General features: G+C 37.2%; 1 long non-coding RNA gene across 1 annotated transcript in view; it reads left to right on the top strand.

Moving 5' to 3' along the window:
- The window catches only part of LOC129037424 (uncharacterized), an 82,738-nt gene that overhangs the window by 37,555 nt on the left and 19,478 nt on the right, over positions 1–25,705 (top strand). The window contains exon 4 of the long non-coding RNA XR_008502798.1: positions 21,899–22,055. This is a non-coding gene — a long non-coding RNA (uncharacterized LOC129037424). The remainder of the gene's footprint in view (positions 1–21,898; positions 22,056–25,705) is intronic.

Below are 25,705 nucleotides of genomic sequence, written 5' to 3'. Positions count from 1 at the left end.
ACATCCCATCAATACCTAATTTATTGAGAGTTTTTAGCATGAAGGGTTGTTGAATTTTGTCAAAGGCCTTTTCTGCATCTATTGAGATAATCATGTGGTTTTTGTCATTGGTTCTGTCTGTATGCTGGATTACATTTATTGATTTGCGTTATGTTGAACCAGCCTTGCATCCCAGGGATGAAGCCCACTTGATCATGGTGGATAAGCTTTTTGATGTGCTGCTGGATTTGGTTTGCCAGTATTTTATTGAGGATTTTTGCATCAATGTTCATCAGGGATATTGGTCTAAAATTCCCTTTTTTTTGTTGTGTCTCTGCCAGGCTTTGGTATCAGGATGATGCTGGCCTCATAAAATGAGTTAGGGAGGATTCCCTCTTTCTATTGATTGGAATAGTTTCAGAAGGAATGGTACCAGCTCCTCCTTATACCTCTTCTGGAATTCGGCTGTGAATCCATCTAGTCCTGGACTTTTTTTGGTTGGTAAGATATTAATTCTTGCCTCAATTTCAGAGCCTGTTATTGGTCTATTCAGAGATTCAACTTCTTCCTGGTTTAGTCTTGGGAGGGTGTATGTGTCGAGGAATTTATCCATTTCTTCTAGATTTTCTAGTTTATTTGTGTAGAGATGTTTATAGTATTTTCTGATGATAGTTTTTATTTCTGTGGGATCAGTGGTGATATCCTCTTTGTCATTTTTTATTGCATCTATTTGATTCTTCTCTCTTTTCTTCTTTGTTAGTCTTGCTAGTGGTCTATCAATTTTGTTGATCTTTTCAAAAAACCAGCTCTTGGATTCATTGATTTTTTTGAAGAGTTTTTTGTGTCTCTATCTCCTTCAGTTCTGCTCTGATCTTAGTTATTTCTTGCCTTCTGCTAGCTTTTGAATGCGTAATCAAAACAGCATGGTACTGGTACCAAAACAGAGATATAGACCAATAGAACAGAACAGAGCCCTCAGAAATAATGCCACATATCTACAACTATCTGATCTTTGACAAACCTGAGAAAAACAAGAAATGGGGAAAGGATTCCCTATTTAATAAATGGTGCTGGGAAAACTGGCTAGCCATATGGAGAAAGCTGAAACTGGATCCCTTCCTTACACCTTATACAAAAATCAGTTCAAGATGGATTAAAGACTTAAATGTTAGACCTAAAACCATAAAAACCCTAGAAGAAAACCTAGGCAATACCATTCAGGACATAGGCATGGGCAAGGACTTCATGTCTAAAACACCAAAAGCAATGGCAACAAAAGCCAAAATTGACAAATGGGATCTAATTAAACTCAAGAGCTTCTGCACAGCAAAAGAAACTACCATCAGAGTGAACAGGCAACCTACAGAATGGGAGAACATTTTTGCAAGCTACTCATCTGACAAAGGGCTAATATCCAGAATCTACAAAGAACTCAAACAAATTTACTAGAAAAAAACAAACAACCCCATCAAAAAGTGGGTGAAGGATATCAACAGACACTTCTCAAAAGAAGACATTTATGCAGCCAAAAGATGTGAAAAACTGCTCATCATCATTGGCCATCAGAGAAATGCAAATCAAAACCACAATGAGATACCATCTCACACCAGTTAGAATGGCGATCATTAAAAAGTCAGGAAAAAACAGGTGCTAGATAGGATGTGGAGAAATAGGAACACTTTTACACTGTTGGTGGGACTGTAAACTAGTTCAACCATTGTGGAAGTCAGTGTGGCAATTCCTCAGGGATCTAGAACTAGAGATATCATTTGACCCAGCCATCCCATTACTGGGTATATACCCAAAGGACTATAAATCATGCTGCTATAAAGATACATGCACATGTATGTTTATTGTGGCACTATTCACAATAGCAAAGACTTGGAGCCAACCCAAATGTCCAACAATGATAGACTGGATTAAGAAAATGTGGCACATATACACCATGGAATACTATGCAGCCATGAAAAAGGATGAGTTCATGTCTTTTGTAGGGACATGAATGAAGCTGGAAACCATCATTCTCAGCAAACTATCGCAAGGACAAAACAAACACTGCATATTCTCACTCATAGGTGGGAATTGAACAATGAGAACACATGGACACAGGAAGGGGAACATCATACCCCAGGGCCTGTTGTGGGGTGGGGGTAGTGGGGAGGGATAGCATTAGGAGATATACCTAATGTAAATGATGAGTTAATGGGTGCAGCAGACCAACATGGCACATATATACATATGTAACAAACCTGCACATTGTGCACATGTACCCTAAAACTTAAAGTATAATAATAAAAAAGAAAAGGAAATGAAGGACTTCTCCCTAATTCATTTTGTAAGGCCAGCATCTTCCTGATACCAAACATGGCAGAGATACAACAACATAAGAAAACTTCAGGCCAATATCCCTGATGAACATCAATGCAAAAGTCTTCAATAAAATACTGGGAAACCAAATCCAGAAGCATATCAAGAAACTTATTCAGCATGATCAAGTTGGGTTCATCCCAAGGATGCAACACTGGTTCAACATATGCAAATCAATTAATGAATTCATCACACAAATAGGACCAATGACAAAATCCACAAAATTATCTCAATAGATGCAGAAAAGGCCTTCCATAAAATTCAACATACCTTTATGTTAAAAACTCTCAATAAATTAGGCACATTGAAGGAACATTCATCAAAATAATAAGAGCTGTTTATGACTAACACACAGCCAATATCATACTGAATGGGCAAAAGCTGGAAGCATTCCCCTTGAAAACCAGCAGAAGACAAGGATGCCCTCTCTCACCAATCCTATTCAACATAGTATTGGAAATTTTGGCCAGGTAAATCAGGCAAGAGAAAGAAATAAAGGGTATTCAAATAGGAAGAGAAAGAAGTTAAATTGTCTCTGTTTGGAGATGACATGATCCTCTATCTAGAAAACCCCATTGTTTCAACCCAAAAGTTTCTTAAGCTGATAAGCAATTTCAGCAAAGTCTCAGGATACAAAATCGATATGCAAAAATCACAAACATTCCTATACACCAACAACAGCCAAGCAGAGAGCCAAATCATAAATGAACTCCCATTTACAATTGCTACAAAGAGAATAAAATACCTAGGAATATAGCTAACAAGAGAAGTGAGGGACCTCTCCAATGAGAGCTACAAACCACTGCTCAAGGAAATCAGAGAGGACATGAACTGGTGAAAAAATATTCCATGCTCATGGACAGGAAGAATCAGTATCTTGAAAATGGCCATACTGCCCAAAGCAATTTATAGATTCAATGCTATTCTCATTAAACAACCATTGACATTCTTCACAGAATTAGAAAAAATACTTTAAATTTAATATGGAACCAAAAATGAGCCTAAATAAACAAGACAATCCCAAGCAAAAAGAACAAGGACAGAGGCATCACACTACCCGACTTCAAACTATACTACAAGGCTACAGTAATAAAACAGCATGGTACTAGTACAAAAACAGATACTTAGACTAATGGAATAGAATAGAGAAATCAGAAATGAGACCACATATCTACAAGCATCTGATCTTTGACAAACCTGACAAAAACAAGCATGGGGAAAGGATTCCTATTTAAGAAATGATGCTGGGAGAACTGGCTAGTTATATGCAGAAAATTGAAACTGGACCCCTTCCTTATACCTTATACAAAAATTAATTCAAGATGAATTAAAGACTTAAATGTAAAACCCAAAACTATAAAAACCCTAGAAGAAAATCTAGGCAATACCATTCAGGACATAGGTAATGGCAAAGATTTCATAATGAAAACCTCAAAAACAATTGCAACCAAAAAATTGACAAATGGGATCTAATTAAACTAAAGAGCTTCTGCACAGCAAGGGAAACTATCATAAGAGCAATCAGACAATGTAGAAAATGGAAGAAAATTTTTGCAATATATCCATCTGACAAAGGTCTAATATTCAGAATCTACAAGGAACTTAAGCAAATTCACAGTAAATAAACAAGCAACTCTATTAAAAAGTGGGCAAAGGACATGGACAGACACTTTTCAAAAGAAGACATACATGCAGCCACCAAACATATGAAAAAAAAGCTCAACGTCACTGATCATTAGAGACATTCACATTAAAACCACAATGAGATACTATCTCATGCCAGTCAGAATGGTGATTGTTAAAAAGTCAAGAAACATCAGATGCTGGTGAGACTGCAGAGAAATAGGAATGCTTTTCACTGTTGGTGGGAACAAAAATTAGTTCAACCATTGTGGAAGATAGTATGGTGATTCCTCAAAGCTCTAGACCCAGAAATACCATTTGACCCAGAAATCCCATTACTGGGTATATACCCAAAGGAACATAAATCATTCTGTTATAAAGATACATGTACACATTATGTTCACTGGAGCACTATTCACAATAGCAAAGACATGGAGTCAACCAAATGCCCATCAATGATAGACTGGACAAAGAACATGTGGTGTGTATATACCAAGGGACCCTATGCAGCCATAAAAAGCGACATGATCATGTCCTTTACAAGGACATGGATGGAGCTGAAAGCCTTTATCCTCAGAAAACTAACACAGAAACAGAAAACCAAACACCACATGTTCTCGCTTATCAGTGGTAACAATATGAACACATAGACAAAGAGAGGGGAATAACACACACTGGAGCCTCTCAGGAGGGGCCGGGAAAAGGGAGAGCATCAGGAAAAATAGCTAAGGCATGCTGGGCTGAATACCTAGGTGATAGGTTGATAGGTGCAGCAAATCACTACAAAATAATAATTGAAACACCAAGGAAGATAACAAAAGAGAGACAAAAAAGCTACAAAATAGACAAAAGAATTAATAAAATGGCAATAATAAATCCTTACCTATCAATATTACTAAATGTAAATAGATTAAACTCCCCCATCAAAAGACACATAGTGGCTGAATGGATACAAGAAAACTCAATGTTTTACTGTCTGTGAGAGAATAATTTTAGATTTAAAGACACACAGACTGAATGATAAAAGGTGGAGAAAAGGTATTCCATGGAAATAGTAACCCAAAGGGAGCAGGGATGGCTGTGTTTGTATCAGACAAAATAGACTTAAGTAATAAACTGCCACAAGAAACAAAGATGGACATTATATAATCATAAATGTGTTAACTTGCCAGGGAGATAAAACAATTATAAAGCATATACATCTGTCATCAGGGTACCTAAATATATAAAGTAAATATTGACATAACTGAAGAGAGAAACAGCAATTCAACAATATTAGAATACTTCAATACCCCTCCTTTCAATAAGGGATAGAATATTCAGACAGATAATTAATGAGACAGCAAATCTGAAAAATAACATAGGTCAAATGAACCTAACAGATACATACAGAACATATCATCCAACAGCAGCAGAATACACATTCTTCTCAGGCATACTTGGAACATTCTACAAGACAGATTACATGTTAGGCCACAAAATAAGTTAATAAATTTAATGAGATTGAAATAATACAAAGTATTTTTGTGACCACAATGGAATGAAACTAGAAATCAACAAAAGAAAGAAAACTGGAAATTTTTCATTAATATGTGGAAAGTAAAAAACATATTTTTGAACAGCTAATGGATCAAAGAAGAAATCAAAAGCAAAATCAGAAAATATTTTGAGAAAAACAAAAATGAAATACAACATACCAAAACCTATGGGATGAAGCAAAAGCAATACTTGGAAGTTTATAGCAGTAAATGCCTACAGTAAAAAAAAGAAAGATATCAAATAACCTAATTTTGCACCTCAATGACCACAAAATTTAGTAGAAGAGGAAAAATAATGAAGCTTAGAGTAGAAATAAACAAAATGGGAAATAAAAAACAATAGAAATTATGTGATAAAACTGAGAGTTTTTTTGAAAAGATAAAATTGACAAAATTTTAGCCAGAATTACCAAGAAAGAGAAGAGAAAAGACTCAAATAAAATCAGAAATGAAAGAGGAGACATTATAGGAAGCTGAGGCTGCGTGCGGTGGCTCACACCTGTAATCCCAGCACTTTGAGAGGCCGAGGGGGGTGGATCTTGAGGTCAGGAGATCGAGACCATCCTGGCTAACACAGTGAAATCCTGTCTCTACTAAAAATACAAAAATTAGCTAGGCGTGGTGGCATGCACCTGTAGTAACAGCTACTCGGGAGGCTGAGGCAGGAGAATTGCCTGAACCTGGGAGGCAGAGGTTGCAGTGAGCCGAGATCATGCCACTGCACTCCAACCTGAGCAACAGAGTGAGACTCCAACTCAAAAAAAAAGGAAGCTGGCCATGGTGGCACGCGCTTATAGTCCCAGCTACTTGGGTGGCTGAGGCATGGCGTTGGAATAGCTTGAGCCCAGGAGTTCAAGGCCAGCTTGGGCAACAGAGTAAGACCTTGTCTCAAAAAAAAAAAAAAATAAAATAAAATAAAAGAAGAGACATTACAATTGATACTACAGAAATATAAAGTGTCAAAAGGACTACTACGAATAATTATATGCTAACAAATTAGATAAGCTAGGTGAAATGGATAAGTTTCTATTATCACCCAACATACCAAGACTGAATCATAAAGAAATAGACAATCTGAACAGACCTATAGGTTATAACCAGTAAGAAATTGAATAAGTTATCAAAACCTCTTGACAAGGAAAAGCCCAGAACCAGATGGCTTCACTGGTGAAATCTACTAAACATTTAAAGAAAATTAATACCAATTTTTCTCAAATTCTTTCAAAAATTGAAGAGAAATGAACACTTTTAAACTTATTTTTTATGGCCAACACTATCCTGATAGTAACACCAGACAAAGACACTCCAAGAAAAGAGGACTATAGGCCAATATCCCTAATGAACATAAATAGAAAAATACTCCACAAAACATTAGCAAACAGATTCAATAGCACATTAAAAGAATCATACACCATGATTAAGTGGGAGTTATCTCTTTGATGCAAGAATGGTTCAGCATTTAAAAATCAATTAATGTAGTGATATACTATATTAGTAGAATAATGGATAAAACTCACATGATTATCTCAATAGATAAGAAGAAGCACCTGACACTTTTACAAATAACACTCAATAAACTAAAAATAGAAGAAAATTACCTTAACATAATAAAGTCTTATATGAAAAGCCCACAGCCGACATCATGCTCAATAATGAAAAATTAAAATCTTTTTCTCTAAGATTGGGAACAAAGCAAGAACGTCCATTCTTACCACTTCTATTCAATGTAGTACTGGAAGTCCTAGGGAAAGCAATTAGGCAAGAGAAAGAAATCAAAGAAATTCAAATCAGAAAGGAAGATGTAAAATTATCTCTGTTTGCAATGACATAATCTTATATGTAGAAAAAAAGACTCCATTAAAAACTATTAGAACTAATAAATGAATTTGGTAAAGTTGCAGGACAGAAGATCAACATACAAAAATGAGTTGTATTTCTATACACTAAAAATGAATTATCCAAAAAGAAAATTAAGGAAACAAACCCATTTAAAAGAGCATCCAAAAGAATAAGACAGCCAGGTGCGGTGGCTTACACCTGTAATCCCAGCACTTTGGGAGGCCAAAGTTGGGCAGATCATGAGGTCAGGAGATCGAGACCATTCTGGCTCACATCGTGAAATCCCGTCTCTACTAAAAATACAAAAAAATTAGCCGGGTGTTGTGGCGGGTGCCTGTAGTCCCAGCTACTTGGGAGGCTGAGGCAGGAGAATAGCATGAACCCAGGAGGCAGAGCTTGCAGTGAGTGAGCCGAGATTGTGCCACCACACTCCAGCCTGGGCGACAGAGTGAGACTCCGTCTCAAAGTAAAAAAAAAAAAAAAGAATAAGACAGAAACTTAACTGAGGAAGTGAAAGACTTGTACACAGAAAATCACAAAATATTGATGAAAGAAATTTCAAAAGACAAAGAAATGGAGAGACTTTCTATGTTCATGAATTGGAAGACTTAATACTGTTAAAATGTACATACTATTGAAAATGATCTACAGATTCAATGCAATTTCTATCAAATCTTAATGGAATGTTTTACAGAAATAGTAAAAACAATTCTACAATTCATATGAAACCACAGAGGACTTCAAATAGCCAAACCATCTTGAGAATGAACAAAGCTAGAATTCTCACACTTGAATATGTAATTTCAAAGCACATTACAAAGCTACAGTAATTAAAACAGTGTGGTACTGGAGTAAAAATAGATATATAGACTGATAGAACAGAACAGCGAGCCCAGAAATAAACCTATACATATACAGTCAACTCATCTTTGACAAGTATGCCAAGAATACACAATGGGAAAAAGTCTCTTCAACAAATAGTGTTGGGAAAACTGAATATCCACATACCAAAGAATGAAGTTGGGCTCTTTCTTACATTACCCAATACAGAAAAATCAACTCAAAATGGAGTAAAGGCTTAAATATAGTACCTGAAACTTTAAAGCTCCTAGAAAGAAACAAAGGGGAAAAGCTTTATGACACTGGTCTTATCAATTATTTCTTTTACAGGATGCCAAAAGCACAGCCAACAAAAAGCAAAAATAGACAGGTGGCACTACATCAAACTACATCAAGCTTCTGTACAGCAAAGGAAACAATCAGCAGAATGGAAAAGTAACCTACAGAATGAGAAAAAAATATTTACAAACCAAGTATCTGATAAGGGGTTAATATCTTAAATATGTAAAGAACTTCTACAGCTCAATAGCAATAAAACCCTTATAGTTTAAAAAATGGACAAAGGACTTAAACATGCAATTTTCCAAGGAGACACAAAATGGCCACAAAAATATGATAAGATGCTCAATATTATTAATCATCACGGAAATGCAAATCAAAACCACAATGACATATAACCTCATATCTGTTGGGATACTCATTATGAAAAAAAACTAACAAGTATTGGTGAGGATGTGGAGAAGTTGGGATTGATGTGCACTCTTGGTTGGAATGTGAAATGGGGCAGCTACTGTAGAAAGTATGAAGATTCCCCCAAAATTTAAATGTAGAACCACCATAAGACCCAAAATTTCCACTTCTGGGTATATATTTCTAAAACAACTGAAAGCTGGATTTTGAAGTTACTTGCACACCCATGTTCATTGCAGCATTATTCACCATGGCCTATATGTCCATCAACAGATGAATGGATGAGGAAAATGTAGCATATACATACAATAAAATATTATTGTCCTTAAAGCAAGAAGGCAATCCTATCATAAGCAACAACATGTATGAACCTTGAGAACATTATGCTAAGTGAAATAAACAAATCAAAAAAGACAACATATGATTCCACTTATACAAGGCATATATAGTAGTCAAATCCACAGAAACAGAAAGTAGAATGGTGGTTGCTGGGCTGGAAGAGGACGTGAAGAGTCATTGTTTGATGGGTATAAAGTTTCAGTTATGCAAGATGAAAAAGTTCTAGCAATCTTCTGTACAACACCATGCTTATACCTAACAATATTGTTATAATTAGTTTAATATAATTATAATTAGTTTAATATAATTATAATTAGTTTAATATAATTATAATTAAAATTTTCAGAGGGTGGATTTCATGTTATGTAGGGTTTTTTTAAACCACAATAGCAACAACAGGAAAATTCAAGTCTGAAGTCCGTAACACATATTCAGCATATATATGGGTGTTGAAGTGGGCTGACATCCAGTGTAAAATATAGACATGATATATTCCTGTTTATCTACATTATTGACAACCATACTTTTTTATTGTACTTTAGTTGTAAAGCTTAGGATTAATCATAACCTATAGTTTATAATGTGGTCTTATCATTGGTTCATATATAGCCTATGTTTTAATTATTATTTAGTTATTTTAAGTAATACGTCACTCACAACAAAAGCTAGAAACTTGATAATCTTATATAGCACATGATTTTCCCCAACAACACATTTCTTTGCTACTCTCTTGATCTCATTTTCATTAGAATGTCAATAGACATAATTTTGTTTCACAGTGTCTCCATGTTTTCAAATAAATTTTGAAAACCATTCTTCCATCTTCATATTCATTTTCAAAAGAGTACTTTGGTGGCTTTAAATTAAAATGATACAGCATTTTTCTGTCCTAGAACTAAATGTAATGTCGTGCTTGAAATGTAATTCAAGTAAATAGTTATAAAATTATTGAACAAGTTTTTATGGCTTTGTAATGTAAACAGATTGAAATGATATAGCCTTTCAGATCTAGCAAATATAAAATTGCCATGAATCTTGTAACTTGCTCTAAAGTCGTAAAAGAGAAAAAGGACTTATAACAATAGTAGGCTTCTTTTAGTTAAGCTCAGTAAATATTTATTAAGTACTTACCAAATAGGAAGTATAGAGTTTGACATTGGTGGGAGTGGTGGTTCAACATAACTAAGATAATGATCTCTAGGTGAGGAGTTTAAATTTTAATAGAGGAGAGGCACATGCCACAAATAACTGTGATTCAAGATAAAATGACACAAATTCCAAATGTTAAGTAAAATCAAAGTAAAGGTAAGCAATTATAATTCTGAATTGAGGATGGAATCAACACTTAAGGAGGATTTTTTTTTCTTTGAGACAGTTTCACTTTGTTACCCAGGCTGGAGTGCAGTGGTGTGATCTCAGCTCACTGCAACCTCCACCTCCCAGGTTCAGGGTTCAAGCGATTTTCCTGCCTCAGCTTCCTGAGTAGTTGGGATTACAGCCACATGCCACCACACCTAGCTAATGTTTGTATTTTTAGTAGAAATGGGGTTTCACCATGTTGTCCAGGCTGGTCACGAACTCCTGACCTCCAGTGATCCACCTGCCTCGGCCTCCCAAAGTGCTGGGATTACAGGCATGACCAACTGTGCCTGACCTTCAGGAGGATTTTTATAGCTGAGTAGGATCCAAATAGGTCTAAGTGAGAAGGGGATAAAAATACAGGAAAAAGAGTAGTTCCAAAATGTTATTTTAAAGCAGGGTGACCATTTCATCCTTGTTTGTTTGGTACTTTCCAGTTTTAGTACTGAAAGTCCCATGTTGCTATGATCTGAATGTTCATATCCCCCCAAATTCATATGTTGAAATATTCACTGCAATGTGATGATATTAGGAGGTGAGGCCTTTTGGAGTGATTATATCATCGGGGTGGAGCTCTCATCAAAAGGATTAATGTCCTTATGAAAGAGGCCCCAGAGAGACCCCTCACCCCTTCCACCATGTGAGGTTAGAGTGAGCAGATTGTTGCCTACGAGGAAGAAGGCCCTCACCAGACATCAAATTGCCAGTGCTTTGATTTGGGACTTCCCAGCCTCCAGAGCCATGAGAAATAAATTTCTATTGTTTATAAGCTACCCAGTTTATTATATTTTGTTATAGCAACCCTCATGGTCTAAGACACATGTCACGGGTAAAGGGCAAACCCAGATGTTTGATCACCTAGAGAACAATCAACACCTTTCCTGCCATTCCTTCTAACTTCACAAACAGCGAAAAACACACAGTCCCATATGGCCAGACCTTAGGTGTCAGCTTTAGGAAACTTCAGGCAGCTTTCCCTGTCTCTACCACATTTTCTGAGAAGTGAGGTTTAAGACTCCAAAGTTCCTTATCTTTCCCAGTTACCTCCAGCTGCACTTCCCTTACCAAGATTAATAATTCTTTAAGCCTACTCTGGTCCCAAACTCTTTTACTAATAAGATGACAAATCCTGGCCTTTTCCTGATGACCACCTCCCATTCTCTCACCTCTGCCATGTCTTATTCTTGCTGAGCGTTCTTGATGTTCTTATCAATACCTTTGGTCCCTCAACCGTCTCCAGATTTTCCCAACTTGTCAACCCCGTTCTTGTTTACTGAGATTACCTGCATACTAACATTGTTGAGATAAAGCAATTTGGAGTCAGATAGGTTAATTTTTATCCATCTCTGCCTGTTACTACTATCCATATGAGCTTAAGCAGTAGAGTTAATTTCTCTGAACCTGTTCTCTCAGTTGGAAAATAGGAGATAATACTCTTTCCTATTTCATGGAATACTTATGGGATTAAATGATATCACTCACAAAATACATTTTTAAAAGAAACAAGTTTTAGAATTGTATGTATAGTCTGACTATAATTTTGTGTAAACATGTATACCAAGTGTGTTTTTCTGTGTGAATATTTATAAATGCAATAAAAAGAAGAATAAAATGAAACTCGACAAGGGAGAGATTTCAGAAGAGGTATGGAAAAGGAGAGAAATATGAAGAAAATTATCTCCACATTTCATCTTTGAATTTTGTAAATATTAAACCATGAACACAAGTTATTTCAAAATTAAGATACAGAAAAAATTAGAAGAAAAATAAACAAACAGAAAAACTTCACAGGGGATTTCACACTTGAGTGAATCTTAAAAACTGGATGCTTCATACCTGGGAAATAAGAAAGAAAAAGATGTTCCAGCAAAGAGAGAGAGTGTGAGCCACTGAGTGGATAATGCAATGCTGCCAGGACCCCGATGAAGTTGGAATGATGAGGGACTGGGTACACTGAGAGAGATGTGAGTGGGAGCGTTATAAGAAATAAGTTTGGAGTCTAGAGACATGGCTGGGGCCAGATCTGGGAGTCACCAGAAGTGAGGCTGGAGCGATGGCTGGGACCAGATTTGGGAGGGTCATCCCAAATGAAGCTGGAGTAATGGCTCAGGCCTTATCTGGATGCCCTGTGAATGCAATACTAGGTAATTTAAACTTTATCCTCAAATTAATGGGAAAGTATTGAAGGGTACTAAGAATGGGAAAAATAATGGAAGCTGTATTTTAGGGAAAAAAAAAACAACTGTGTTAAGGATTGATCAGAAGGAGTAGTCAAAGCTGCAGGCTGGAAAAGAAAATCACAAACTCTTCCAGTAGTCATAAAAAGAGATGATGAAAGCTAGGACCAAAGCCAAGGCCAAATAGTATGTTTTTTACGCTGTGACTACAATTAACAGGTAATATTTATTGCAATAGTTCTTAATAGCTAACATTTATTTAGCCAAACTTAAATTGGCTAAACACTATAAATGGATATCTCAATTATTTCTTACAGCTCAGTAAAATAGATACTGTTAATATTTCTGTTATATAAATGATGAAACAGAGACTCAGAGAGATCAATACTTGCCCAAACACACCTATATGATAAACAGTGTCACCAGGATCTAATCCATACAGCTTGGTTCCCTGGTCACACTTTCAACCTGCGTGTCATAAAGCCTACACCTAAAGTGTCCTCGATGTCAAAGAAAAAATGCACCAGACAGAATTAAACAGGCAGAGAAGACATTATTCAAGACTTTTGCAGTAGGGGAAAAAGACTAAACTTAACTCCACTGAAACAAAAGACAGGAGGAGTTAGTGGGTTAGTGAAAAACAAGTACCGGAAGATGTTAGAAAGGAGATTGATCAATGCAATTAGGCCATCTGAGTTTGCTAATTGTTGCTTATTGAAGAAGTTAGGCTCCTATCTTCTCACAGAGACTGGGAGATGGGAGTGCAATCTTTTTCTGGTGATTATATTTCAAAGACATGGCTTCCAGATCCATGAAAAGATATTCCTAAGTTGTAAAACTGGCCAGGGGCTCAGAGGAGATTTGCATATCAAAGGGACAGAAAAACATTATATTTATTATTTTTATTTTTTCCATTTTTTTAGATTCAGATGATTCATGTGCAGGTTGTTTCATGGGTATATTGCATTGTGCTGAGGTTTGGGCTTCTATTGATCCTGTTGCCCAGACAGTGAACATATTGCCCAATAGGAAGTTTTCAGCCCTTCCTCCTGTCCTTTGGGGTCCCCAGTGTCTACTATTCTCATCTTTATGTCCATGTGAACCTAAGATTTAGCTCCCACTTATAAGTGAAACATGTAGTATTTGGCTTTCTGTTCCCATGTTAGTTCACATAGGATAATGGCCTTCAGCTGCATCCATGTTGCTGCAAAGGACATGATTTCATTCTTTTTCATGGCTGTGTAGTATCTGTGCAGTATATGTACCAGATTTTCCTTATCCAATCCACCATTGATGGGCACCTTGGTTGATTCCACGTCTTTGCTATTGTGAATAGCATGGCAATGAACATCCAAGTGCAGGTGTCTTTTGGTAGAATGGTTTATTTTTCTTTGAGTATGCACCCAGTAATGGGTCAAATGGTAAATCAACAAGCAAAAAGTAAATAACCCGATTAAAAAATGGGCAAAGGATATGAACAGACACCTCTCAAAAGAAGATATACAAGTGGCCAACATACACAAGAACAAATGTTCAACATTACTAATCATCAGAGAGATGCAATTCAAAACCACAATAAGAGACCATCTCACACCAGTCAGAATGGCCATTGTTAAAAAGTAAAAAAAATAATAGATGTTGGGACAGTTGTGAAGAAAAGGGAAGGCTTAGCCACTGTTAGTGGAAATGCAAATTAGTTCAGCCCCTGTGGAAAGCAGTTTGGAGATTTCTCAAAGAGCTAAAAATAGAACTACCATTCGACCCAGAAACCCAGTTACTGGGTGTATATGCAAAGAAATACAAATCGTCTACCAAAAAGGCACACATAGTCACGATTGGTGCAGCACTATCACAATAGCAAAGACATGGAATCAACCCATCAACAGTTGATTGGATAAAGAAAAAAACTTATAATTGCAGATTATTTAAAGTAAATGCTCTAATAAAAAGATTAGGAGCCTATAGTCAAGAAGAAACCTGTCTAAAGTTCAGTCAAGATGAGGAGAACCCTAAAGTATTCTTCATCATCAATCATTCTGAAATATGGGATTCAGTAATTCAGTGTAATTTAAACTTAATTCTACTGAGGAAATTCATGCAAATGGCATGTAAGTCACTAATATACATAACCTATTTTAAATTATAATATTTACATTTACATTTTAAAACTTAACACACCAATATACATTACAAAATTTAATATACATCTTCAAAGTAAAATTTTCTGTTTTATAGTCATTTTAAAACAGCACGTAGAAATGAACCTGATGACTCAATAACAACAAAGATAATAGCCAATATTTATTCACTATTTACTATGTGTCAGACATCGAGCTAAATTTTTTCTTATATGCTCCTTTTTATTATTATTATTATTATTATTATTATTATACTTTAGGTTTTATGGTACATGTGCGCAATGTGCAGGTAAGTTACATATGTATACATGTGCCATGCTGGTGCGCTGCACCCACTAACTCGTCATCTAGCATTAGGTATATCTCCCAGTGCTATCCCTCCCCCCTCCCCCCACCCCACAACAGTCCCCGAAGTGTGATGATCCCCTTCCTGTGTCCATATGTTCTCATTGTTCAATTCCCACCTATGAGTGAGAATATGCGGTGTTTGGTTTTTTGTTCTTGCGATAGTTTACTGAGAATGATGGTTTCCAATTTCATCCATGTCCCTACAAAGGACATGAACTCATCCTTTTTTATGGCTGCATAGTATTCCATGGTGTATATGTGCCACATTTTCTTAATCCAGTCTATCGTTGTTGGACATTTGGGTTGGTTCCAAGTCTTTGCTATTGTGAATAATGCCGCAATAAACATACGTGTGCATGTGTCTTTATAGCAGCATGATTTATAGTCCTTTGGGTAAATACCCAGTAATGGGATGGCTGGGTCAAATGGAATTTCTAGTTCTAGATCCCTGAGGAATCGCCACACTGACTTCCACAAGGGTTGAATTAGTTTACAGTCCCACCAACAGTGTAAAAGTCTTCCTATTTCTCCACATCCTCTCCAGCACCTGTTGTTTCCTGACTTTTTAATGATCGCCATTCTAACTGGTGTGAGATGGTATCTCATTGTGGTTTTGATTTGCATTTCTCTGATGGCCAGTGATGGTGAGCATTTGTTCATGTGTTTTTTGGCAGCATAAATGTCTTCTTTAGAGAAGTGTCTGTTCATGTCCTTCGCCCACTTTTTGATGGGGTTGTTTGTTTTTTTCTTGTAAATTTGTTGGAGTTCATTGTAGATTCTGGATATTAGCCCTTTGTCAGATGAGTAGGTTGCGAAAATTTTCTCCCATTTTGTAGGTTGCCTGTTCACTCTGATGGTAGTTTCTTTTGCTGTGCAGAAGCTCTTGAGTTTAATTAGATCCCATTTGTCAATTTTGGCTTTTGTTGCCATTGCTTTTGGTGTTTTAGACATGAAGTCCTTGCCCATGCGTATGTCCTGAATGGTATTGCCTAGGTTTTCTTCTAGGGTTTTTATGGTTTTAGGTCTAACATTTAAGTCTTTAATCCATCTTGAATTGATTTTTGTATAAGGTGTAAGGAAGGGATCCAGTTTCAGCTTTCTCCATATGGCTAGCCAGTTTTCCCAGCACCATTTATTAAATAGGGAATCCTTTCCCCATTTCTTGTTTTTGTCAGGTTTGTCAAAGATCAGATACTTGTAGATATGTGGCATTATTTCTGACGGCTCTGTTCTGTTCCATTGATCTATATCTCTGTTTTGGTACCAGTACCATGCTGTTTTGGTTACTGTAGCCTTGTAGTATAGTTTGAAGTCAGGTAGTGTGATGCCTCCAGCTTTGTTCTTTTGGCTTAGGATTGACTTGGTGATGCGGGCTCTTTTTTGGTTCCATATGAACTTTAAAGTAGTTTTTTCCAATTCTGTGAAGAAAGTCATTGGTAGCTTGATGGGGATGGCATTGAATCTGTAAATTACCTTGGGAAGGATGGCCATTTTCACGATATTGATTCTTCCTACCCATGAGCATGGAATGTTCTTCCATTTGTTTGTATCCTCTTTTATTTCCTTGAGCAGTGGTTTGTAGTTCTCCTTGAAGATGTCCTTCACATCCCTTGTAAGTTGGATTCCTAGGTATTTTATTCTCTTTGAAGCAATTGTGAATGGGAGTTCACTCATGATTTGGCTCTCTGTTTGTCTGTTATTGATGTATAAGAATGCTTGTGATTTTTGTACATTGATTTTGTATCCTGAGACTTTGCTGAAGTTGCTTATCAGCTTAAGGAGATTTTGGGCTGAGACAATGGAGTTTTCTAGATATACAATCATGTCATCTGCTAACAGGGACAATTTGACTTCCTCTTTTCCTAATTGAATACCCTTTATTTCCTTCTCCTGCCTAATTGCCCTGGCCAGAACTTCCAACACTATGTTGAATAGAAGTGGCAAGAGAGGGCATCCCTGTCTTGTGCCAGTTTTCAAAGGGAATGCTTCCAGTTTTTTCCCATTCTGTATGATATTGGCTGTGGGTTTTTCATAGATAGCTGTCATTATTTTGAGATACATCCCATCAATACCTAATTTCTTGAGAGTTTTTAGCATGAAGGGTTGTTGAATTTTGTCAAAGGCCTTTTCAGCATCTATTGAGATAATCATGTGGTTTTTGTCTTTGATTCTGTTTATATGCTGGATTACATTTATTGATTTGCATATATTGAACCAGCCTTGCATCCCAGAGATGAAGCCCACTTGATCATGGTGGATAAGCTTTTTGATGTGCTGCTGGATTCTGTTTGCCAGTATTTTATTGAGGATTTTTGCATCAATGTTCATCAAGGATATTGGTGTAAAATTCTCTTTTTTGGTTGTGTCTCTGCCAGGATTTGGTATCAGGATGATGCTGGCCTCATAAAATGAGTTAGGGAGGATTCCCTCTTTTTCTATTGATTGGAATAGTTTCAGAAGGAATGGTACCAGTTCCTCCTTGTACCTCTGGTAGAATTCGGCTGTGAACCCATCTGGTCCTGGACTTTTTTTGGTTGGTAAGCTGTTGATTATTGCCACAATTTCAGCTCCTGTTATTGGTCTATTCAGAGATTCAACTTCTTCCTGGTTTAGTCTTGGGAGGGTGTATGTGTTGAGGAATTTATCCATTTCTTCTAGATTTTCTACTTTATTTGCGTAGAGGTGTTTGTAGTATTCTCTGATGGTAGTTTGTATTTCTGTGGGATTGGTGGTGATATCCCCTTTATCATTTTTTATTGCATCTATTTGATTCTTCCCTCTTTTTTTCTTTATTAATCTTGCTAGCGGTCTATCAATTTTGTTGATCGTTTCAAAAAACCAGCTCCTGGATTCATTAATTTTTTGAAGGGTTTTTTGTGTCTCTATTTCCTTCAGTTCTGCTCTGATTTTAGTTATTTCTTGCCTTCTGCTAGCTTTTGAATGTGTTTGCTCTTGCTTTTCTAGTTCTTTTAATTGTGATGTTAGGGTGTCAATTTTGGATCTTTCCTGCTTTCTCTTGTGGGCATTTAGTGCTATAAATTTCCCTCTACACACTGCTTTAAATGCATCCCAGAGATTCTGGTATCTTGTGTCTTGGTTCTCGTTGGTTTCAAAGAACATCTTTATTTCTGCCTTCATTTCGTTATGTACCCAGTAGTCATTCAGGAGCAGGTTGTTCAGTTTCCATGTAGTTGAGCGGTTTTGAGTGAGATTCTTAATCCTGAGTTCTAGCTTGATTGCACTGTGATCTGAGAGATAGTTTGTTATAATTTCTGTTCTTTTACATTTATTGAGGAGAGCTTTACATCCAAGTATGTGGTCGGTTTTGGAATAGGTGTGGTGTGGTGCTGAAAAAAATGTATATTCTGTTGATTTGGGGTGGAGAGTTCTGTAGATGTCTATTAGGTCCGCTTGGTGCAGAGCTCAGTTCAATTCCTGTTGACTTTCTGTCTCGTTGATCTGTCTAATGTTGACAGTGGGGTGTTAAAGTCTCCCATTATTAATGTGTGGGAGTCTAAGTCTCTTTGTAGGTCACTCAGGACTTGCTTTATGAATCTGGGTGCTCCTGTATTGGGTGCATATATATTTAGGATAGTTAGCTCTTCTTGTTGAATTAATCCCTTTACCATTATGTAATGGCCTTCTTTGTCTCTTTTGATCTTTTTTCGTTTAAAGTCTGTTTTATCAGAGACTAGGATTGCAACCCCTGACTTTTTTTGTTGTCCATTTGCTTGGTAGATCTTCCTCCATCCTTTTATTTTGAGCCTGTGTGTGTCTTTGCACATGAGATGGGTTTTCTGAATACAGCACACTGATGGGTCTTGAGTCTTTATCCAATTTGCCAGTCTGTGTCTTTTAATTGGAGCATTTAGTCCATTTACATTTAAAGTTAATATTGTTATGTGTGAATTTGATCCTGTCATTATGATGTTAGCTGGTTATTTTGCTCATTAGTTGATGCAGTCTCTTCCTAGTCTCGATGGTCTTTACATTTTGGCATGATTTTTCAGTGGCTGGTACCGATTGTGCCTTTCCATGTTTAGCGCTTCCTTCAGGAGCTCTTTTAGGGCAGGCCTGGTGGTGACAGAATCTCTCAGCATTTGCTTGTTTGTAAAGTATTTTATTTCTCCTTCACTTATGAAGCTTAGTTTGGCTGGATATGAAATTCTGGGTTGAAAATTCTTTTCTTTAAGAATGTTGAATATTGGCCCCCCCCTCTTCTGGCTTGTAGAGTTTCTGCCGAGAGATCTGCTGTTAGTCTGATGGGCTTCCCTTTGATGGTAACCCGACCTTTCTCTCTGGTTGCCCTTAACATTTTTTCCTTCATTTCAACTTGGTGAATCCGACCATTATGTGTCTTGGAGTTGCTCTTCTCGAGGAGTATCTTTGTGGTGTTCTCTGTATTTCCTGCATCTGAATGTTGGCCTGCCTTGCTAGATTGGGGAAGTTCTCCTGGATAATATCTGGCAGAGTGTTTTCCAACTTGTTTCCATTCTCCCCGTCACTTTCAGGTACACCAATTAGACGTAGATTTGGTCTTTTCACATAGTCCCACATTTCTTGGAGGCTTTGCTCGTTTCTTTTTATTCTGTTTTCTCTAAACTTCCCTTCTCGCTTCATTTCATTCCTTTCATCTTCCAGGGCTGATACCCTTTCTTCCATTTGATTGCATCGGCTCCTGAGGCTTCTGCATTCTTCACGTAGTTCTCGAGCCTTGGTTTTCAGCTCCATCAGCTCCTTTAAGCACTTCTCTGTATTGGTTATTCTAGTTATACATTCTTCTAAATTTTTTTCAAAGTTTTCAACTTCTTTGCCTTTGGTTTGAATATCCTCCCGTAGCTTGGAGTAATTTGATCGTCTGAAGCCTTCTTCTCTCAGCTCGTCAAAGTCATTCTCCGTCCAGCTTTGTTCCGTTGCTGGTGAGGAACTGTGTTCCTTTGGAGGAGGAGAGGTACTCTGCTTTTTAGAGTTTCCAGTTTTTCTGCTCTGTTTTTTCCCCATCTTTGTGGTTTTATCTACTTTTTGTCTTTGATGATGGTGATGTACAGATGGGTTTTTGGTGTGGATGTCCTTTCTGTTAGTTTTCCTTGTAACAGACAGGACCCTCAGCTGCAGGTCTGTTGGAGTACCCGGCTGGCCGTGTGAGGTGTCAGTCTGCCCCTGCTGGGGGGTGCCTCCCAGTTAGGCTGCTCGGGGGTCAGGGGTCAGGGACCCACTTGAGGAGGCAGTCTGCCGGTTCTCAGATCTCCAGCTGATCTCCAGCTGCGTGCTGGGAGAACCACTGCTTTCCTCAAAGCTGTCAGACAGGGACATTTAAGTCTGCAGAGGTTACTGCTGTCTTTTTCTTTGTCTGTGCCCTACCCCCAGAGGTGGAGCCTACAGAGGCAGGCAGGCCTCCTTGACCTGTGGTGGGCTCCACCCAGTTCAAGCTTTCTGGCTGCTTTGTTTACCTAAGCGAGCCTGAGCAATGGCGGGCGCCCCTCCCCCAGCCTCGCTGCGGACTTGCTGTTTGATCTCAGACTGCTGTGCTTGCAATCAGCCAGACTCCGTGGGTGTAGGACCCTCTGAGCCAGGTGCAGGCTATAATCTCCTGGGGCACCGTTTCCTAAGCCCATCGGAAAAGCACAGTATTCGGGTGGGAGTGGCCCGATTTTCCAGGTGCCGTCTGTCACCCCTGGAAAGGGAACTCCCTGACCCCTTGCGCTTCCCGAGTGAGGCAATGCCTCACCCCTGCTTCAGCTGGCGCACGGTGCACTCACCCACTGTCCTGCGCCCACTGTCTGGCACTCCCCAGCGAGATGAACACGGTACCTCAGATGGAAATGCAGAAATCACACGTCTTCTGCGTCGCTCACGCTGGGAGCTGTAGACCGGAGCTGTTCCTATTCGGCCATCTTGGCTCGATCTTACATGCTCCTAAGAACAATCTTGGGAGGTAGGTACAACAGTATCTTCATTTCATGGATGAGGAAACCTGTTCTTATAAGGTCACACAGTTTATGCATTGAGCCATAAGTAAGACTGGCTACCTAGTTTGTCAGACCCAGTGAAAAATGAAAATGTGGTACCTCTTGTTCAAAAATCATTAAGAGTTTCAAGACAGTGACAACAGAACCTTAAACGGAACAGGATCCTTAGAAGCACAGGTTGCACACCCAGGAAGCCAGCCCTACCTGCCCTTAAGTTTGTGCTTTTAGCCTTTTGGATATACTCTGTCTCTTCTAAGTAAGTTATTAAATGGTGAAGTTCCTGGGGGTGCCCAGAGTTGTTAAGTCATTATCAATTGACCTGAAATGCCTTTTTTAATGCCTGGAAGAAAGATCCTTTTTCACAGACAGGATCTGGATGTTTAATCCCACCTATATCACACTGCTACTCAGTGAGGTATCAAAGTATTATGAAGACTTGAAATTCTTTACTGAGTTTCTGTCTGAAAATAGTAAATGCCTGCAACAAAGGAGGACCTTAAAATACAAGGGGGAACTACAGCTAAATACTAGCCTACAGACAGCAGCTCCTTTCACTCTGTACTATAACAGCAAGTATTACTGCGTCCGATTAGAACTTAACTTGGGTGATATAGTACAATTCTTAGATGACAAGAAATAGCAGGAATGCAAATAAATGAAAGGGTTTCATTTTGTTTTGTTTTTACCTTTAGAGTAAATAGAAAGATATACAGTAGTACTGAGGCTACTACCAGGAGAAGGCAACACTGGTACTGAACAAAAAAGAGTTTCTTTACAATGAAGTACAGCACAGTTGAGAAGCATGAAATAAAGACGTTTTCTAGACTCCAATTCTATCATTTCCATGAGGTGGGTACTATCCAGAGTGACTACTAATATCACTACATGATACATGATTGGGACTTAGGTAATGGTTCATTGCAAGCAGCAATAACAGAGTAGCAGATTCAGATTTCATTATAAAGAAGGTTCATTTCTATTTGAAAATTCATTTTCCTTTTTGTTAGTTGGAACCAAAATGGAGCTAAACATAGACCAAATATGATATCCATTGTAATACAGGTTATGCATAGGGTTTTTTTCTTTTATTTCAACATCTCCAACACCAGCTCTTTGAAAAGACTTGTATGAATTCTATAACTAAAATTTTCTCACTGCGGACAGACCAGAAGGTATTGTCAGGATGACACATATTCTGTTGTGACTGTTGTTTGGCATTTTGTGTATTTTTTTTTTAAAGTGACTAGTCTTCCTTCTGAATATATTAACAAAATATTAATCAAATTTCATAAATATAATTATGACTTTTGACTTAAATATAAATATTTTTCTTTAAAAACAAGCACCTCACTTATGTAGTGTAGTTTTAAAACAACTTTATTGAGATAAAATTGACATAAAATGAAGTGCACATATTGAAAATGCAATGTAAGTTTTGAAATAAATATTTGTCAGGAAGCTTTCCAAAAGCAATATAGTGAACCAATCTGTCAACCCTCAAAGTTTCCTCTTGTTCCTTAATAATCCCTCCTTTTCCCATGCTCATCCTCCCATTCCAGCTGGCTCCCCAGGCAACCACTGATCTGCTTCTGTCACTATAGACTAGCTTGCCTTTTTAAAGAACTTTAAATTAATACAATCACTGAGTATGTACTTCTTTTACCAGTATAATAATTTTCAGATTCATCTACATGGTAGTGTGCATCAATAATTCATTCCTTTTAATTGCTGAATAGTATTCCATTGTATGGATAGAACACTTTTTTTTTAATCTTTCTTTTTTTTTATTGTTATACTTTAAGTTTCAGGGTACATGTGCACAATGTACAGATTAGTTACATACGTATACACGTGCCATGTTGGTGTGCTGCACCCATTAACTCGCCATTTAGCATTAGGTATATCTCCTAATGCTATCCCTCCCCCACCCCCACAACAGGCCCCAGAGTGTGATGTTCCCCTTCCTGTGTCCGTGTGTTCTCATTATTCAATTCCCATCTATGAGTGAGAACATGTGGTGTTTGGTTTTTTGTCCTTGTGATAGTTTGCTGAGAATGATGATTTCCAGTTTCATCCATGTCCCTACAAAGGACATGAACTCATCCTTTTTTTATGGCTGCATAGTATTCCATGGTGTATATGTGTCACATTTTCTTAATCCAGTCAATCATTGTTGGACATTTGGGTTGGTTCCAAGTCTTTGCTATTGTGAATAGTGCCACAATAAACATACATGTGCATGTGTCTTTATAGCAGCATGATTTATAGTCCTTTGGGTATATACCCAGTAATGGGATGGCTGGGTCATATGGTATTTCTAGTTCCAGATCCCTGAGGAATTGTCACACTGACTTCCACAATGGTTGAACTAGTTTACAGTCCCACCAACAGTGTAAAAGGAACACATTTTTTTTAACTGTTCACCTGTATTTGGGCGTTTGTGTTGTTTCCAGTTTGGGGTTATTACAAATAAAGCTAATATGAACTTTTTCATACAAATCTTGGATGGAAAATTATATTTATTTCTCCTGGACAAATAGTTAAGGGTGAAATAACAGATTATTTGGTAGATGTGTATCTAAAAATTTAAGACACTACCAAACTATTCAACAAAGTATTTAAAACATTTTATTTTCCAACCAGCAGTGTAAGAGAGTTCCAGTTACTCCACATTCTTGCCAACAGTTGTAATATTTTCTATATTTCTTGTGATATATGCATACATATATATTAGCATAACAGTGTTCAGATCATATAATATTTATTGATAATAAAGATAAAAATACAGTTTATTTTAAAAGGTGAGAGGACAGAGGCAAATAGCCATTTTTCAAAGGCATCTTTAGAAATCTGTCACCTTTCTGTTAATTCCCAGTCATTATCATTAGCCACAATAAATATGATGACTCAAAATATTAAATAGATAGATATTATTTAATGCTAAAGCCACAGCGATTATTTATTCATGGATACAGAAGTTACAAATAAGCCTAGCAAAACTATAGGTGAAGATCAAAATGGAAATAAATTAGAGAAAACACAGCTTCTCAAGAATTAAGAGTAGAACTAGTATAGCTCTAATGCATCAGCGGGGTAAGCAGTATCTATCTACTAAGGTCATTTGTGCTTAGATTAAGGCAGCAATTTTTTTGTCTATTAAATGTATTTATATTGGACTCCAAACAATCTAGAGTACCCTGAATCACTAGCGACATCAATAATTTTGGTTCAGCTTCCATCAGAAAATGGGATGTGCTTTTGTCAAGATGTTGTCAGGTATCAGATCTCTTTTCAAAGCTTGCAGGAGATGAAAGTAGCACTCCTTGAGGTCAGAAGCTAACTGGTGTCTTTTAGTGTTATTTATTATCTGAGGAACGTGAGTCAATTCATAAGACGCTCCCGGTGGATAGTATTCACAATTGGCCTTCAGTTTCAACCCTTACTGTTCTGCAAGGCAATGGAAGATGAACAGTGATGATTTTTGGGTCTCTGCACAGAGGTGAAGGGGTTAGGGTCTGAACTTTCCTGATCTTCCTTGGGTGCTATTAGCAGTGACATCTACTTACCTTACTCCTTTTTTATAGTAAGTTGAATTTATTAATAAAATCCCATTCTTAATCATTTATTTCATCATGATTACAGAATATAATCATAGACATGAGATCTCAATACCTTCTGGGAAAGTTCATTTTATTTGATAGTGTTTAATGTGTAGACGGTGCTTCCTTTTACCTTCGGAGCTGAAATCTGCCTCTTAATCATTTCTTTCTAACTAATGGAAGATTCCCTACTGGTAACAAAGTGACTTACTGAGAAAAGGATGTAGAAATTTCATGAAAAGAGTATGAGTTTGCATCATACTTCCACCACTTCACTTCCAGATAATATTTGCCTTCCTTATCTTGTGAAATGTCTACAACAATAACCACATCTTAGGGTTGCTTGAACACTAAAGGAAATTATTTTAATGCATAGTCCTTACTTGATAAATTCAAGTTCCAACTATGAGTTACACTATTGCTCCCGGTGAACCTGACAGTCTAGCTTAAGTTAGGAAGGTCAAGCTTTCTCTGGCAAAAACTTTTATTGCTCATGCTCTTTGATTATGCTTCATTTATAGAAGTTTCCTACACTGAGATTTTTAATGGGAATTGAGAGCTAAAATTTTAGTGTTTTCAAATAAGCTTTTAACCCCATGTATTCATCAGTTTCTTTTTGGCCTTTAATTTCTAAAATTACAAAGAATGTCTAAAAGCTATCATGTAAAAAAAACAAATTTTATTTAGTGGCACATTAAATATTTTCAGTTTCCATTTGCCTACAACAACCTAGCCACAGCTGTTTCAGTGTCTATCTATCTGCTTATCTATCAATCACATACTGAATCTCCTCCCTCTGTGATCTGTTACAAACCCACCATATTCTAGATAAATGTTCCCAGTAAAATCAACAATAATACCATTAAATCCTAGTCTTGTTGACTGTGGAAGAACTGGGGC

The sequence above is a fragment of the Pongo pygmaeus genome, chromosome 4 (genome assembly GCF_028885625.2).
Source record: "Pongo pygmaeus isolate AG05252 chromosome 4, NHGRI_mPonPyg2-v2.0_pri, whole genome shotgun sequence".
Lineage (NCBI taxonomy): Eukaryota > Metazoa > Chordata > Mammalia > Primates > Hominidae > Pongo > Pongo pygmaeus.
Note: the sequence above shows the minus strand (reverse complement) of the source record. Positions and strands in the feature narration are given on the sequence as shown.